This window comes from Myxocyprinus asiaticus, chromosome 8 (genome assembly GCF_019703515.2).
Source record: "Myxocyprinus asiaticus isolate MX2 ecotype Aquarium Trade chromosome 8, UBuf_Myxa_2, whole genome shotgun sequence".
Lineage (NCBI taxonomy): Eukaryota > Metazoa > Chordata > Actinopteri > Cypriniformes > Catostomidae > Myxocyprinus > Myxocyprinus asiaticus.
The window spans coordinates 39,015,353-39,032,330 of record NC_059351.1 but is presented as its reverse complement, the minus strand read 5'-3'; positions in this window follow the sequence as shown (position 1 = coordinate 39,032,330).

The following is a 16,978-nucleotide window of genomic DNA, read 5'->3' as shown; positions in this document are numbered from 1 at the left end:
ACTAACCCTCAACACTGGAGCCCCACAGGGCTGTGTTCTCAGCCCACTACTGTGTTCCCTGTACTTACATGACTGTGTGGCAACACATAGCTCCAATGCTATCATTAAGTTTGCTGATGACATGAAAGTGGTAGGTCTGATCACTGACAATGATGAAACAGCCTACAGAGAAGAGGTGCACACTCTGACACACTGGTGTAAGAAGCACAACCTCTCCCTCAATGTCAGTAAGACAAAGGAGCTTGTGGTGGACTTCAGAAGAAAAGACAGAGAACACAGTCCCATCACCATCAATGGAGCACCAGTGGAGAGAGTCAGCAGCTTCAAGTTCCTGGGTGTCCACATCACTGAGGAACTCACATGGTCCATCCACACTGAAGTCGTTGTGAAGAAGGCTCATCAGCGCCTCTTCTTCCTGAGACGGCTGAGGAAGTTTGGAATGAACCGCCACATCCTCACACGGTTCTACACCTGCACTGTAGAGAGCATCCTGACTGGCTGCATCTCCGCCTGGTACGGCAATAGCACCGCCCACAACCGCAAAGCACTGCAAAGGGTGGTGCGAACTGCCAGATACATCATCGGAGGTGAGCTTCCCTCCCTCCAGGAAATATATACAAGGCGGTGTGTGAAAAAAGCTTGGAGGATCATCAGAGACTCCAGCCACCCGAGCCATGGGCTGTTCTCACTGCTACCATCAGGCAGGCGGTATCGCAGCATCAGGACCCGCACCAGCCGACTCCATGACAGCTTCTTCCCCCAAGCAATCAGACTTCTGAACTCTTGATCTCCCACGATCAAAATACATCAGCACTGCACTTTATTACCCTTACTCTTATATCTCACACCGGACTGTCATAAATTATATTATTATTATATTATATTCTCTCTTAACAACTGACTATCAACCGACAGCCTGAATGTCAATACAGTACAATACTGTACATTCTATATATACTACTATATATACTTTTTTATATATTTTTATTTTTTATTTTTATTGAATTATGTGTATCTATATAGTGCGTATTGTATACTGTACAGTGTAAGTTATTATTTGTATATTGTTGAGTGTAATTATGTGTATATCAGACGTTTAAATTGTGCTGTGTTAATTTGATGTTATTGTAAATTGGTATATGTCTCATCACTGTCACGACTGCTATGTTGATCAGAACTGCACCCAAGAATTTCACACACCATTGCACTTGTGTATATGGCTGTGTGACAATAAAGTGATTTGATTTTGATATAGAATGCTTTTTTCAGTCAAAAACAGAGGTGCATAAACTCAGGTTAATCAGGCCTGTAATCAGTAAGTTTCAAAATGTTGCATTGATAACAGCTGTAATGTAGCTTATTTATTTTAGCAACATACAAAGCAGTTTTGCCATTAAGTAACCCATTCCCAGACTAAGCAAAAAGCCCCACCATTCTTATCCATGGTGACCCAACAAATTCAAATAATAAAAACATTCCCAAAACCCACATAGAAAAACATAAAACATGAACACATATCTATTATTTACTTTGCTGAAAACAGCCATAAAATAACATTTAACTGTTCCAATAACCTGCTACAACACAGCCCCATGCAAAGCATGCTGGGAAATCTAAATCTATCCTTTCCAGACTCACTAACCTTACATCACATTACCTCCTCCCCCGGAAACAAGAGAGTCCCCAGGCTGTCCAGCCTTTATAGATAACAGTCCCCGAGATAGAGGGGGTGCACGCCGTGGACACTGGCCTCTTCTATTCCCTGGAGTCGATGGCTGTGTCGATGGCACCACCTTCCCTCTATCTTCGTCATTTGGTGTCACCGGCAGCCATTACAGTGGTGGTGTTTGAGCCGGTGAATTCACCAGTGAAGCTGATGTTCCCGATGCTGTCGATTGTGGGGCCATATCAGACAATCCCCTCTCCCTGGGGCTTGGTCTCCCCTCCTGGTCCTCAAGATATGGTGCCAGGTGGTCCCGATGGATCACTACCCGATGGCAGCAAGCTGAACCCAATACACAGAATCCAAAATCTTACCCAGTATAGCACAAGGACCCTCCCAGTCCGATGCCAGCTTTGGAGATTGACCACATCGTCGGCGGGGATTGTAGACACAAACTTGTTCTCCAACTCGAAACTCTCTCCCTTTCTGCCACAGATCGTAGTTGCGTTTCTGAAGCACTCCAGCTCGCCTCAGGTGTTCTCTTGCAATCTGGTGGGCATTGATGATAGGGCAGGAGCTGCGCACTTCAGTGGAACTGACATGGAGATGGCCTCCAGACAGCACACTTCCAAACTTTGCTGATTCAGATTATGTAAAGGCCCTGCAGGATAGGATGGAGGCCATCTCCATGTCAGTTCCACTGGAGTGCGCAGCTCCCTCCCTACCATCAGTGCCACTGGGGTGTATCAAGTGGAGTCCTGGACGGCAGTACGATAGGCAAAGAGGAGAAGGGGAATGTGCTGGTCCCACTCCTGCTGATAGCGTTTGGTGAGAATAACGAGCTGAGTAGTTTGAGTATGGTTGAACCGTTCAACAGAGCCGTCACTTTGTGGGTGCAGGGGGTAATTCAGGTCTTGTAGACACCCAGCCTGTCACAAAGTTCAACCGTGACTCGAAATTACGTCCCTGATCACTGTAGCTCTCCAGGAATTCCAAACCGACTAAAAATTCCCTCCATCAAGCAATCAATTATGGTTGCAGCCTCTTGATTTGGGATCGCATATGCTTTGGGCCATTTTGTGAAAGAATCCATCGCTACTAGCACATAGCTGTTGCCTCTCTCTATTAGGGGGAATGCAAATCAACAGCAACCCTCTCCATAGGAGCCCCACAGCCTGCCACCTATTCCTTCCACCACGGCCAATAATTCCCTGTGTTTCAAGCAGTAATTCCACTCTGGCTTTGAAAAGGCCCTGCTGTAATAAGCCATGACCCATTCACCATCCTCATATGGCTGGGGCAACACCGCCCCCACACCAAAGTTACTGCCGTCAGTGTCAAGAATAAAAGGGAGGTCTGAGTCAGGCACAGCAAGTACAGGGGCACTCACTAGTGATATCTTCAGTCGGTTGAAGGCTTGTTGACATGCCTCTGTCCAAACAAAGCATTTGCCTTTTTTGGTCAGCCCGTGGAAAGGTTGGGCAATATCAGCAAAGCCCGATGAACCGCCTATAATATGAGGCCAGTCCTAGAAAGCTGCGCACCTGGCGAACTGTAGTGGGAACAGGCCACTCACTCACTGCCCTCATTTTCCCTGGGTCAGTTGACAACTTCTTTCTCCAAATATGTGCCCAAAGATGCTTGTCTCTCTCTGAATGAGGGTATACTTCTTTGGGTTCAGTGATAGCTGGGACTTTTATATGCACTCAAAGACATCTCATTGTTTCCGCAAGGCTGCCTTGAAATTGGTAGCATGCATTAAGATGTAATCCAGATATACAATGCAATCACTTCTAGGTATAACCTCTAACACCCAATTTATGAGGTGCTCAAATGTTGCTGGACTGTTGCAGAGCCCAAACGGCATCATTCTGAATTACCATAAGTCTTTTGGCAGGCATCTTGTGCAAGGGGGACTTTCTAATACACACTACGCAAGTTGAGTGAGCTGAACCACCCCAATTTGGCAATACAATCATAGCATCATCTATCCATGGAATAGGGTACAAGTCCTTTCTAGTCACTGCATCCAACTTGCGACAGTCCATGCAAAACCGCAAAGTTCCATCTTTCTTCCTAACCAGCACCACTGGTGTTGTCCAAGGACTGAATGATGGCTGGATGATGCCCGCCCTTGCCATTTCAGCTATCTTATACTCTGTCTCTCTTTGCAACGTCAGGGGAAGGCGCTGGACTCACTGCCAAATAGGGGAATTGTCACCCGTGTCAATGTGGTGCTGCGCTAATGGGGTGAGATGGCACTTTTCATCCTTTACAGCAAACAGAGTTCTGAACTCAAATAGGAGTAAACATAATCGCAAACACTCCTCTTTACTTTGGCCTTCACTGCTATGCTCGAGTAGGGAATTTAGTGCCAGTGCCAGATCCTGCTGCACCCCACACCATTCATCTTAAGTCCTGCTGGCTTCAGTGGTGACCCAGATGATTTTTTTTCCTAATGCTGCTGCCTTTACTGTTTATGCTGAGAGGCTTCGGGAGTACCACTTTGGCTCACTGCTGCTGCCTAGGATTGTGCCTATTCAAAGTGGCCTCTATTCGTTCTCCAGCAACTGTCACACAGCGCTTAGTAGGTAGCACAGCTGCTTTCAGGACAGTCAAGGCATCAAATCCCAATATGCAATCATCCAACAATGGTGCCACGTAAATCCATTATTCAACAGACACGGGACCCAACTGTAGGCGCAATTTTTGCTTCCCGTCCATATCTGCTGTCTGCCCTGAAACAGTCTCGAGGTGCAGCATGGTGGCCTGCCATAACTGGAAACTAATGAGTTTAGTGACTGGAATTTGACCGGGCCTTATTAGACTGACGCTTGAGTCAGTGTCAACCAGAGCCTTTATTTGTTGTCCATCTAGCCTGCACTCTACCACCAGCTGCTCGGAGTGACCCAGTCATCCCACCTTCACAATTTCGGAGGCTGCTTGGGCTGGTAATGCCTCCAATATGCCAGCCCAGTCAAGATTTCCTGCGTCTGGATCCCAGCTGCTTTCTTTTTCTTCCGACACTGTGCCATAATGTGTCCAAGATGCTGGCAAAAGTAGCACACCAATTCCCAGGCTGCCCTGACAGCAGTTTCCTCCTTATTACTTCCCTCTTCCAGCCAGCCTTCAGCCATCCTCACTGGTACCCACAGAACAATCTCTCCCAAAATGGCCTCAATTTGTAATACAGTGGTTACAGAACAAAATGAGGTAGACTTCATGCAGTCATGTGGTCTGTTGAAAGAATTGATTAAAATAATTATGAAAAACTATAGTAGCAGAGTTCAACACTAATGATGTGCATTTTTCCTTTGTTTTTTTTAACTTTTATTTATTTTTTTGTTAAGATCATGAAACCTACCTTAGTCAAGACAGTTAGCCGCAGCGTCATGTAATTCAAGTCAGTGGACCCTGGAGCTTCAGCCTCAATAGTGTGGCATCAGTCCCTGACTCTGTGTTGGAGGGTGCTGTCAGTATTACAGTTCCCGGAGTGCTGCCTCCTGTCTCCAGATTCAGGTAGTTGGGGACAGACACATTGAAGACACGATCAGTCCTGGCCCGGATAGAATAGTTGCCTGCTGTAGTTTTAGTGTCCACTGTAAAGGGGAGAGTGAAAGGGATTCCAGGTTCTATAGTGCTATTTCGTTGGGCCTAAGAAGGGACAGATATGGTTAATGAATTTAGTATGCGTCTGGAGAGAAATAATTGAACTAGAGATGCTTCAGTTGTTTTTGAAATGCAATCTCTTTACTGAATTCTGGTGCAATAGTCAGTAAATGTAATTTTTGTATTATTCAAAATGTATTGTGTAATGTGCATTTGTGAAATGAGCAGATGTCAGATGCAATATAACATGTTTCCATCCTTTAAGCTCACCAAGATGGTTATTCTAGAGCCTCTCTGCTGGGTGGGTGACTGCCTCTGGAATCTGCTAGACAGTGAGAAGGCATTCAACAGCCCTTTCAGTTGGACCACAAATGTCCCCTCAGGGATTCTGTCAAAGTTAACCAGGATGTCTGTCCCTCCAATTGATTTGATGGTCCCATTAACAGCACCAGATCCTGAAGCTTCAACTAGAAGCATTTCAGTCACTGTGACTGAGTCTCCTCCTTCGCATTTTGCTTATTGTTTGACCATTTATCGTACCATCGAATATACTAACAAATTTACAATAACAGAAATGGTCTCTAGCAGTCTCCTTACTAATAGCCCATGTGGAGCCCAAGTTGCCCACAGAGCACATTCTATAATAGCCTCAATTTCAAACCTTAATTTTCTAGCATTTACTTTCTTTTTCATAAATTTGCAGGAAATTGTAAGAAATTTGAAAGAAGATTTGCTCATTTAAAAAATGTTGTTCCTACTTAATTTTAGTTGAATTAACTAAAATTTAGATCAATAACACAGTTCAAATAAAGATTATAACCAATTCTAGGTCAAACATTAAATAAACTTCATTCTCCAATGAATGCATATATACTTGTACTTCAATTGTGTATGCACAAGATGAATTAAAATAGAGTTCACAGGGTCCAACTTGACCAAAGGGGACACAGATCGTCCTAATGGTGTCATCACATGAAACAACTATTTGCAACAAAACATGAATACTACTACAAGAGAGCAAAAACCCCTATAAATTCTTAATAACAAATATTTAAATGCCCTTATAAGTTCCTTTTGACTAAGGCAGGGCCATTTCTGAGCATATGGGGGCCCTAAGCGAAATCCTTTTTTTAAAAGTAATATTTAAGACAAATTGGTTTTTCCAGTAAATGAGAAGATTATGGTTTACAGTGAAGTGAGTAGTTTGCTTCAGTATTTCATGTCGTTTCAGTAAAGGCTATATTGCTAAACACTTTGAGGTTAAATTGGTTTGAACTGCATTTTCGTTGTATTTTCTGCTGAGCAAGCCATGAGCAGCAAAAACAGGCTCAAAAATCTAATTGTCATGTCTGGTATGTTCCTGCTACCCATCAAGATGCTGTTCACACTTCCAGTGTGAATACTCTAACCTGTTAACATGGGCAGTGAAAAAAATAATACACTTATGGACTGCTTTAGCCAAAAGTGACATCACTGTGGTGCCACTATTGTTACACTTGCCCCTTGTACAGTGTCACTGGCCTCACTGGATGTATGCAATAACCCAGCTATCCAGCCGCTAAACACATGCACAATAAACTTCATGGAGACAAAGATGCTATTTATCAAGCCTTATCATGAAAAGTGGGAAACTACAAATAAAAGAAAATATCCAAATATTAATTTCAGATATAAATTTTGCAGCAAGTAACATTATGCATTGATATTCTCAATACAGAGGTAGAAAATGGAGCGCAAGTGGAAGAATACAAAATTTGAGGTATTTCGCAGTGCATGGAAGGATAGTGTCTATAGATACAGACAGGCACTAAAAGCTACCAGGTCAGCATATTTTAGCAAACACATAGAAAATAACCACAACAATCCTAGGTGTTTATTCAGTACTGTGATTAAATTGGTTAGGAATAAAGCCTCAACTGAACCAGATATTCTGTCACAGCACAACAGTAATTACTTATTCTCTCCACAAATGTCATGTCAAAAATATTCAACCCCTAAAGTCAATCATTTGTGGAGCATCCTTTATCCTTAATAACAGCAAATAATTGTTTCAGGTAAGTGTTCTCAGGCTTCAGACACCTCTCTATTAGAATTTTTACACATTTCTCATGAGCAAAAGCTTCCAGCTCATTGATATTCTTTGGTTTCTGTGCTGCCACTGCTTCCTTGAAATCCCAACAAAGGTTTGCAATGGGATTTTAATGATGGACTGAAAGAGCCATTTAAGGACATTCCACAACCTATCCCTGAACCAGATTTTGGAAAACTTGGATGTATCCTTGGTGTTACTGTCTTGCTGGAAAGTCCAGTGATCACCGAGCTTCAATTTACACACTGAAGGCATCACATTTTTCATGCCAAAATGGCTTGATATCTGAAAGAATCCATGGTGTCAGTCACATAGTCAGGATAGCCGTTTCCTGCAGCCAGCAAAACACCCCCATAACATGACTGACCCACCTCCATGCTTGACTTGATGGTGTCGTTCTTGTCATCACCTTGTCATCTTACTCCAGACGTACTGCTGACCCATGGGTCTAAAACTCATTTTCAGTTTAGTGTCATACGTCTATAAAACCTTCTTCCAGGACTCCACAGGTCTTTCCTAATTACTTCTTGAATATTCAGTCAACTGGAGTCAACATTTCCCTTGGTGAAGTTTCGCTTTCTTCCACACCCCAAGAAGGTTGCTGTTGTACCATATTTAAAAAAATTTATGAATGGTGCTGCCAACTTTGTCTATTGGAAATTGAAGTGCCTTGGAAATGTATTTTTAGCCATGACCTTTCTTGTGTAATGAAATAATCTCCTCTATTAGCTTTTGAGAAAGATTATTTTTATTTGCATTTTTTGCATAGAAATACAGTTTTTGCTTACAACGCTAAACTTAAATTTTAAAACTTAAATATGTGCCATTGCAGATTGATGACTTAATTTTATTTTAAAACAATTACTTGTGTAAACTTACATATTTAAGAAACAGCTACATGCAATATGGGTTGAATAATTACGACATGGCTGTATTTTAAAAAAATCCTGCTATTTAGAAATATTAGGTTCCCTAGCTGTCACTCACTCGACGTTGTGTCGATGTAGTGAAACTAGGGGTCACTCTTGGGAGCCCGAGACACCTCTGGTCTTTGATAAAAGGCCAATGAAAATTGGCGAGTGGTATTTGCATGCCACTCCCCCGGATATACGTGTATAAAAGCAGCTGGTATGCAACGACTCATTCAGATTTTCTCTTCGGAGCCGAACGGTCATGCTCTCTGAGCTGAATTCCCACGACTGTTCATTCACCTCTGCTGGATCTGACGGCACATTTCAGCGGCTTCTCCCTCCTCTGCACTGGTGCACTGCAGAGAATGCCCCTCGGTGCTTCGGCAGAAATAAGAGTATATTTCTCTAAAAGAGTATATTTCTCTAAAAGAGCAGCACACACTGAACGTCTTTTTAAAGACACGTCTTTTTAAAGATGCCTTTCCTTGTGTGTTATTCCTGGTTGTGCTCGTTATCTCTCGCCTTCTGACAGTCACGATCACTGTCTTTCGTTTCTGGGCACTGCTCACGCAGAGACAGCGTTCGTGGATGGGTCATGTACTAATTGCGAGAACATGTCCATGGCAACGATGTGGTCGCGGCTTGCCTTCATAAGAAAGCAAAGCACCCCAGAGGCTCCCCGCCTCGGTCCTTTTACCCACGGGTATGAGGCCAGCGCGGCTAGCACTGGGAGTGATTTGGGGACCCCAATGGGACCGCCCTTGCCGGGTATCCCCCCGCGGACCTCCCATTCCCCAGCACGCTCGTCTGCGCCGATCGGGCTTCCGGATGAGTCCGTCGGCTCACCTCACAGCGAGATCTACCTCTTATTCCTGAGCCTGCGAGCGGGCTCATCCAGTCGGACGCTGAAGCCTCAGCTGGGCTCCTCCCTTCGGGTACGGTCGCCTGACGCGGAGATGACGACATGCTTTCCCGGGCAGCCGCAAGCGTCGGGTTAAAGTGGAACCCTCCGCTCTTCCCTGAACCCTCGCGGCTCCATGATTGGTTCCTGGGCTCACGGCACCGTTCAAAGCCATGCCCCGCCCCCATTCCTTTCTTCCCGGAAGTGCGTGAAGAGCTGACAAGGTCGTAGGAGGCACTTTTTACTGCCAGGTCCCGATCTTTTCAGCTTCCCCGCCCTCACTACTCTCGATGGTGGGGCGGCCAAGGGCTATTCGGCAATCCCCCGGTGGATAAAGGCGCTCGCGGTGCACCTTTGCCCGCAGAGCGCCGCCACCTGGCGCAGGTGCCCAAAGCCCCCGTCCAAGGCCTGTAGGTTAACGTCATCTCTGATGGCCAAGGCCTATGGTGCCGCTGGAAAAGCCGCCTCCGCCCTGCACGCCATGGCTCTCCTGCAAGTCCGCCAAGGCTCTAAAGGAACTGCACCAAAGTAGTTCCGCCCTGGGATTGATGCAGGAACTGCGCTTGGTGACCAACCTCACTCTCTGAGCGACGGAGACAAAGTCAAAGACAAAGCACTGGCTTCAGACTCGATTCCCGAGATGGGCATGGCGCCGTGGGACACATTGCGTGGTCATCACACCGGTCTGTCACCGTCTTTTCAGCCCTTGGACCAACCTCTCATTTCTACGGGCAGGTGTTCCCCTAGAACTGGTCTCCAGGCGCGTCGTGGTCACAACAGACACCTCCAAAACGGGCTGGGGTGCTGTTTGCAATGGGCACGCAGCTGCCGGCTTGTGGACGGGCCCGCAAATGCATTGGCACATCATCTGCCTCGAGTTGTTGGCAATTATGCCACCCTGCGGAGGTCACGGCGCGGTCTCTCGGGCGGACGAGGTCCACGTTAGTGGTCCAGGAGCACCACCTTTGGCTCAACCTGGTCGAGATGGGTGAGGCTGACAGGACACGGTTCCTTGCTGCCCCCATCTCCCAGGCTGGCCTATTCGGTGACACCGTCAAGGACTTTGCCCAGCAGTTCTCAATGGTGGAGCAGCAGACGGAGGTTATCCGGCATATCCTGCCTCGGCGCGGCTATCCGGCATATCCTGCCTCCGCACCCCGTCTGCTCATCGCCAAGGGTGTCACCCTGTGGTGACTGCACCGGTTCCGCCACAGCTCGCCCCTTCAGCCTGCCCCGGCATGGAACCCACCACAGGAAGCAGGCGCCACCCGTCTCGTGGTGGCCAAGTACCCGTGGAAGGCTTCAAAGCGCCCCTGAGATGGGCGACCCAGGGACGACGAAACCCGCTGCTCTGGAGCTGGCAAGCAGACCTCTCCATCCCCTGGCCAGGGCCGGGAGAAGAATCTTTTTGTTACCTTTGCATTTAATTGCGCTGCATGTCCAAGTGGCTGCAGTACCCAAGAGTTCAGCAAGAGCGGTTTTCTTGTTCCCTAGGTCACGTATCCGGTGTGCATGGCCGTCATCACGACCACCATCCACCACTCTATTTGGCAGGTTTGGCTCTCCAGCGGCGGTCTTCCGCCCCTGAGCGCCCAGCTGTGGCACAAATCTGCCCCCGATGTGACAGTCTCCACGGGTCACGAGGATAGGCCTCTTCCTCCCCTGTCCCAGGCTGTTCTGGGGGTGGTCACAAGGAGCCAGGTAAGTGCTTCGATGTCCCTAGACTCAGCACGGCCACGACATGGTGTGGCACCTCGAGCTCCACCCCGCCACGAGGCCCCATCTGCCGGTACATCCGACGACATTGTCCCTTTGGTCCCCCTTGCATGGAACTTGGATGTGTGGCTTGCGCTTTCCAATCCGTCGCGATGGCTGGCCCGGAGGTCCGACACGGCTACGCGATTCAGTTCACCAGACATCCGCCCAGATTCAGCAGTATCCACTTCACCTTGGTGAAGGACGAAAATGCTGCTACCTTGCACGCGGAGATTGCTACCCTCCTACGGAAGGGCGCGATAGAACCTGTCCCTCCGGCCGAGTTGAAGAAGGGGTTTTACAGCCCCTACTTCATCGTACCGAAAAAGGCAGTGGGTTGCGGCTAATCTTGGACCTGCGAGTACTGAACCAGGCTTTACACAGACTCCCGTTCAAGATGCTGACGCAAAAACGCATTCTGGTGAGCATCCGGCATCAAGATTGGTTTGCGGCGGTAGACCTGAAGGACACGTACTTAAACGTCTCGATTCTACCTCGACACAGACCCTTCCTGCGGTTTGCATTCGAGGATCAGGCATATCAGTACAAGGTCCTCTCTTTCGGCCTGTCCTTGTCTCCCCGTGTCTTCACGAAGGTCGCAGAGGCAGCCCTTGCCCTGTTAAGGGAAGTGGGCATTCGCATTCTCAACTATCTCGACGACTGGCTAATCCTAGCTCACTCTCGGGACATGTTGTGCGCACACAGGGACTTGGTGCTCTCACACCTCAGACGACTAGGGCTTCGGGTCAACTGGGAAAAGAGCAAGCTCCTCCCGGTTCAGAGCATCTCTTTCCTCGGTTTGGAGTTGGACTCGGTCTCTTTGACAGCGCGCCTCACGAACGAGCATGCCCAGTCGGTGCTGGCCTGTTTGAAGGCATTCAAACAGAAAACAGCGGTTCCACTGAAACTTTTTCAGAGGTTCCTGGGGCATATGGCATCCTCAGCGGTAGCCACCCCGCTTGGGTTGACGCATATGAGACCGCTTCAGCACTGGCTTCAGACTCGATTCCCGAGATGGGCATGGCGCCGTGGGACACATTGCGTGGTCATGACACCGGTCTGTCACCGTCTTTTCAGCCCTTGGACCAACCTCTCATTTCTACGGGCAGGTGTTCCCCTAGAACTGGTCTCCAGGCGCGTCGTGGTCACAACAGACACCTCCAAAACGGGCTGGGGTGCTGTTTGCAATGGGCACGCAGCTGCCGGCTTGTGGACGGGCCCGCAAATGCATTGGCACATCATCTGCCTCGAGTTGTTGGCAATTATGCCACCCTGCGGAGGTCACGGCGCGGTCTCTCGGGCGGACGAGGTCCACGTTAGTGGTCCAGGAGCACCACCTTTGGCTCAACCTGGTCGAGATGGGTGAGGCTGACAGGACACGGTTCCTTGCTGCCCCCATCTCCCAGGCTGGCCTATTCGGTGACACCGTCAAGGACTTTGCCCAGCAGTTCTCAATGGTGGAGCAGCAGACGGAGGTTATCCGGCATATCCTGCCTCGGCGCGGCTATCCGGCATATCCTGCCTCCGCACCCCGTCTGCTCATCGCCAAGGGTGTCACCCTGTGGTGACTGCACCGGTTCCGCCACAGCTCGCCCCTTCAGCCTGCCCCGGCATGGAACCCACCACAGGAAGCAGGCGCCACCCGTCTCGTGGTGGCCAAGTACCCGTGGAAGGCTTCAAAGCGCCCCTGAGATGGGCGACCCAGGGACGACGAAACCCGCTGCTCTGGAGCTGGCAAGCAGACCTCTCCATCCCCTGGCCAGGGCCGGGAGAAGAATCTTTTTGTTACCTTTGCATTTAATTGCGCTGCATGTCCAAGTGGCTGCAGTACCCAAGAGTTCAGCAAGAGCGGTTTTCTTGTTCCCTAGGTCACGTATCCGGTGTGCATGGCCGTCATCACGACCACCATCCACCACTCTATTTGGCAGGTTTGGCTCTCCAGCGGCGGTCTTCCGCCCCTGAGCGCCCAGCTGTGGCACAAATCTGCCCCCGATGTGACAGTCTCCACGGGTCACGAGGATAGGCCTCTTCCTCCCCTGTCCCAGGCTGTTCTGGGGGTGGTCACAAGGAGCCAGGTAAGTGCTTCGATGTCCCTAGACTCAGCACGGCCACGACATGGTGTGGCACCTCGAGCTCCACCCCGCCACGAGGCCCCATCTGCCGGTACATCCGACGACATTGTCCCTTTGGTCCCCCTTGCATGGAACTTGGATGTGTGGCTTGCGCTTTCCAATCCGTCGCGATGGCTGGCCCGGAGGTCCGACACAGCTACGCGATTCAGTTCACCAGACATCCGCCCAGATTCAGCAGTATCCACTTCACCTTGGTGAAGGACGAAAATGCTGCTACCTTGCACGCGGAGATTGCTACCCTCCTACGGAAGGGCGCGATAGAACCTGTCCCTCCGGCCGAGTTGAAGAAGGGGTTTTACAGCCCCTACTTCATCGTACCGAAAAAAGGCAGTGGGTTGCGGCTAATCTTGGACCTGCGAGTACTGAACCAGGCTTTACACAGACTCCCGTTCAAGATGCTGACGCAAAAACGCATTCTGGTGAGCATCCGGCATCAAGATTGGTTTGCGGCGGTAGACCTGAAGGACACGTACTTAAACGTCTCGATTCTACCTCGACACAGACCCTTCCTGCGGTTTGCATTCGAGGATCAGGCATATCAGTACAAGGTCCTCTCTTTCGGCCTGTCCTTGTCTCCCCGCGTCTTCACGAAGGTCGCAGAGGCAGCCCTTGCCCTGTTAAGGGAAGTGGGCATTCGCATTCTCAACTATCTCGACGACTGGCTAATCCTAGCTCACTCTCGGGACATGTTGTGCGCACACAGGGACTTGGTGCTCTCACACCTCAGACGACTAGGGCTTCGGGTCAACTGGGAAAAGAGCAAGCTCCTCCCGGTTCAGAGCATCTCTTTCCTCGGTTTGGAGTTGGACTCGGTCTCTTTGACAGCGCGCCTCACGAACGAGCATGCCCAGTCGGTGCTGGCCTGTTTGAAGGCATTCAAACAGAAAACAGCGGTTCCACTGAAACTTTTTCAGAGGTTCCTGGGGCATATGGCATCCTCAGCGGTAGCCACCCCGCTTGGGTTGACGCATATGAGACCGCTTCAGCACTGGCTTCAGACTCGATTCCCGAGATGGGCATGGCGCCGTGGGACACATTGCGTGGTCATCACACCGGTCTGTCACCGTCTTTTCAGCCCTTGGACCAACCTCTCATTTCTACGGGCAGGTGTTCCCCTAGAACTGGTCTCCAGGCGCGTCGTGGTCACAACAGACACCTCCAAAACGGGCTGGGGTGCTGTTTGCAATGGGCACGCAGCTGCCGGCTTGTGGACGGGCCTGCAAATGCATTGGCACATCATCTGCCTCGAGTTGTTGGCAATTATGCCACCCTGCGGAGGTTTCGGCCGTTGATCCAGGGCAAGCACATGTTAGTTCAGACAGACAACATGGCAACGGTAGCATATGTCAACCCACAAGGCGGTCTGTGCTGTCACTGTATGTCACAACTCACCCGCCATCTCCTCCTCTGGAGACAGCAGCACTTCAAGTCGCTGTGAGCCACTCACATCACAGGCAACCTCAACACTACAGCAGATGCGCTGTCATGGCAGGTTACCCTCAGGGGAGAGTGGAGACTCCACCCTCAGGTGGTCCAGCTGATTTGGAGTCGATTCGAACAGGCACAGGCAGACCTGTTCGCCTCCCAAGAATCCTCTCACTGCCCACTCTGGTACACCCTGACCAAGGCACCCCTCGGCATAGATGCGCTGGCACACAGCTGGCCCCCTGGCCTTCACAAATATGCGTTTCCCCCAGTGAGCCTACTTGCACAGACTCTGTGCAAGGTCAGCGAGGACGAGGAGCAGGTCGTCCTGGTAGCACCCTACTGGCCCACCCAGACGTGGTTCTCGGACCTCACGCTCACACTCCCTCTCTTTGGGTGAGGTGTGGTCTCCGTGGTGTCCTCCCCTTGGGAGGGACACCCCCCGACTAGACCTGGCGGCCCGGTCGGATAATCCCCCTTCTTTTTTAGGGAGTGGAAAAAAGAAGGGGAAAAGAGGCCATGACTGGGTTAGCCTGTATCTATCTTTTGGGTAGTCGACTTGTCCCCAAAGGGCCGTTCGACACTCATAACTATGTTGGGGGAGGTTACGTGTCAGCCTGGTGCGCTGGCTACGAGGCACCCAGTAGTCTGCCCATCACACACCGCCAGTTCACGTAACACAGTTCAGCCAGTTGTGGCATTTCGTATAGGGACCCCTAGTGTCACTACATCGACACAACGTCGAGTGAGTGACAGATAGGGAACGTCCTGGTTACTTGCGTAACCTCCACGAACGAGACGTTGTGTCCCTCCTGCCACAACGCTGAACTACCTGCTGAAATGTCCAGACTTTGTCTCGGCTCCTCAGCATAAAACCTGAATGAGTGGTTGCATACCAGCTCCTTTTATACCCGTATGTCCGGGGGAGTGGCATGCAAATTCCACTCGCCAACTTTCATTGGCCTATTATCAAAGACCAGAGGTGACTCGGGCTCCCAAGAGTGACCCCTAGTGTCACTATATCGACACAACTTCTCGTTCCCTCCATCAGGGAACGGAGGTTACGCAAGTAACCAGGACTGATATAGATGTAAAGTTTAAAAATTCTGGGTCATCAGAAAAGCTCACCTTTGTAAATCCTTACTCTCTTGGGGAGGGTGGGGGGGTTGAATAATTTAGTTAGCAACTGTATATATATATATCTATATATATATCTATATATATATATATATCTATATATATAGATATATATATATAGATATAGATATATAGATATATATATATATATAGTGCATTCAAAAAGTATTTAGACCCCTTCATTTTTTCACATTTTGATATGTTGCATGTTAAAATGCTTTAAATAATTATTTTTTCACATCAGTCTACACTCCATACTCCATAGTGACAAAGCAAAAAACAGATTTTTGATAACTTTGCAAATTTATTAAAAAGAGAAACTGAAATATCACATTAACTTAAATAATCAGACCCTTAACTCAGTACTTAGTTGAAGCACCCTTGGCAGCGATTACAGCCTCAAGTCTTTTTGGGTATGATGCAACAAGCTTTGCACACCTGGATTTGGGGATTTTCTGCCATTCTTCTCTGCAGATCCTCTCAAGCTCTATTAGGTTGGATGGGGACCATTGGTGGACAACAATTTTCAGGTCTCTCCAGAGGTGTTTGATTGGGTTCAAGTCCTGGCTCTGGCTGGACCACTCAAGGACATTCACAAAGTTGTCCCTAAGCCACTCTTGTGCTGTCTTGGCTGTGTGCGCTTAGGGTCATTGTCCTGTTGGAAGGTGAACCTTCAGCCCAGACTGAGGTCCTGAGTGCTCTGAACCAGGTTTTCATTAAGGATATCTCTGTATTTTGCTGTGTTCAGCTTTCCTAAGGATTTCTCTGTATTTTGCTGTGTTCAGCTTTCCTTCAACCCTGACCAGTCCCCCAGTCCTTGCCGCTGAAAAACACCCCCACAGCATGATGGTCCTCACCACCATGCTTTACCGTTGGGATGGTATTGCACAGGTGATGAGTGGTACCTTGTTTCTTCCAGATATGACACTTGAAATTGAGGCCAAACAGTTCAATCTTCATTTCGTCAGACCAGAGAATCTTGTTTCTCAGTCTGAGAGTCCTTTAGGTGTTTTCTTTTTTTTTTTTTTTTTTTTTTTTTTGCAAATTCAAAGGGGGCTTTCATCTCCGTATGGCCACTCTGCCATAAAGCCCAGATAATTCGAGTGTTGCAGTGATGGTTGTCCCTCTGCAAGTTTTCCCCATCTCCACACATGATCTCTGGAGCTCAACCAGAGTGACCATCTGGTTCTTGGTCACCTCTCTTATCAAGACCCTTCTCCCCCGATTGCTCAGTTTGGCCGGGCGGCCAGCTCTAGGAAGAGTCCTAGTTGTTCCAGACTTCTTCCATTTAAGAATTATGGAGGCCACTGTCCTCTTGGGAACCTTCAATTCAGCCAAAAAATTTTGCAGCCTTCC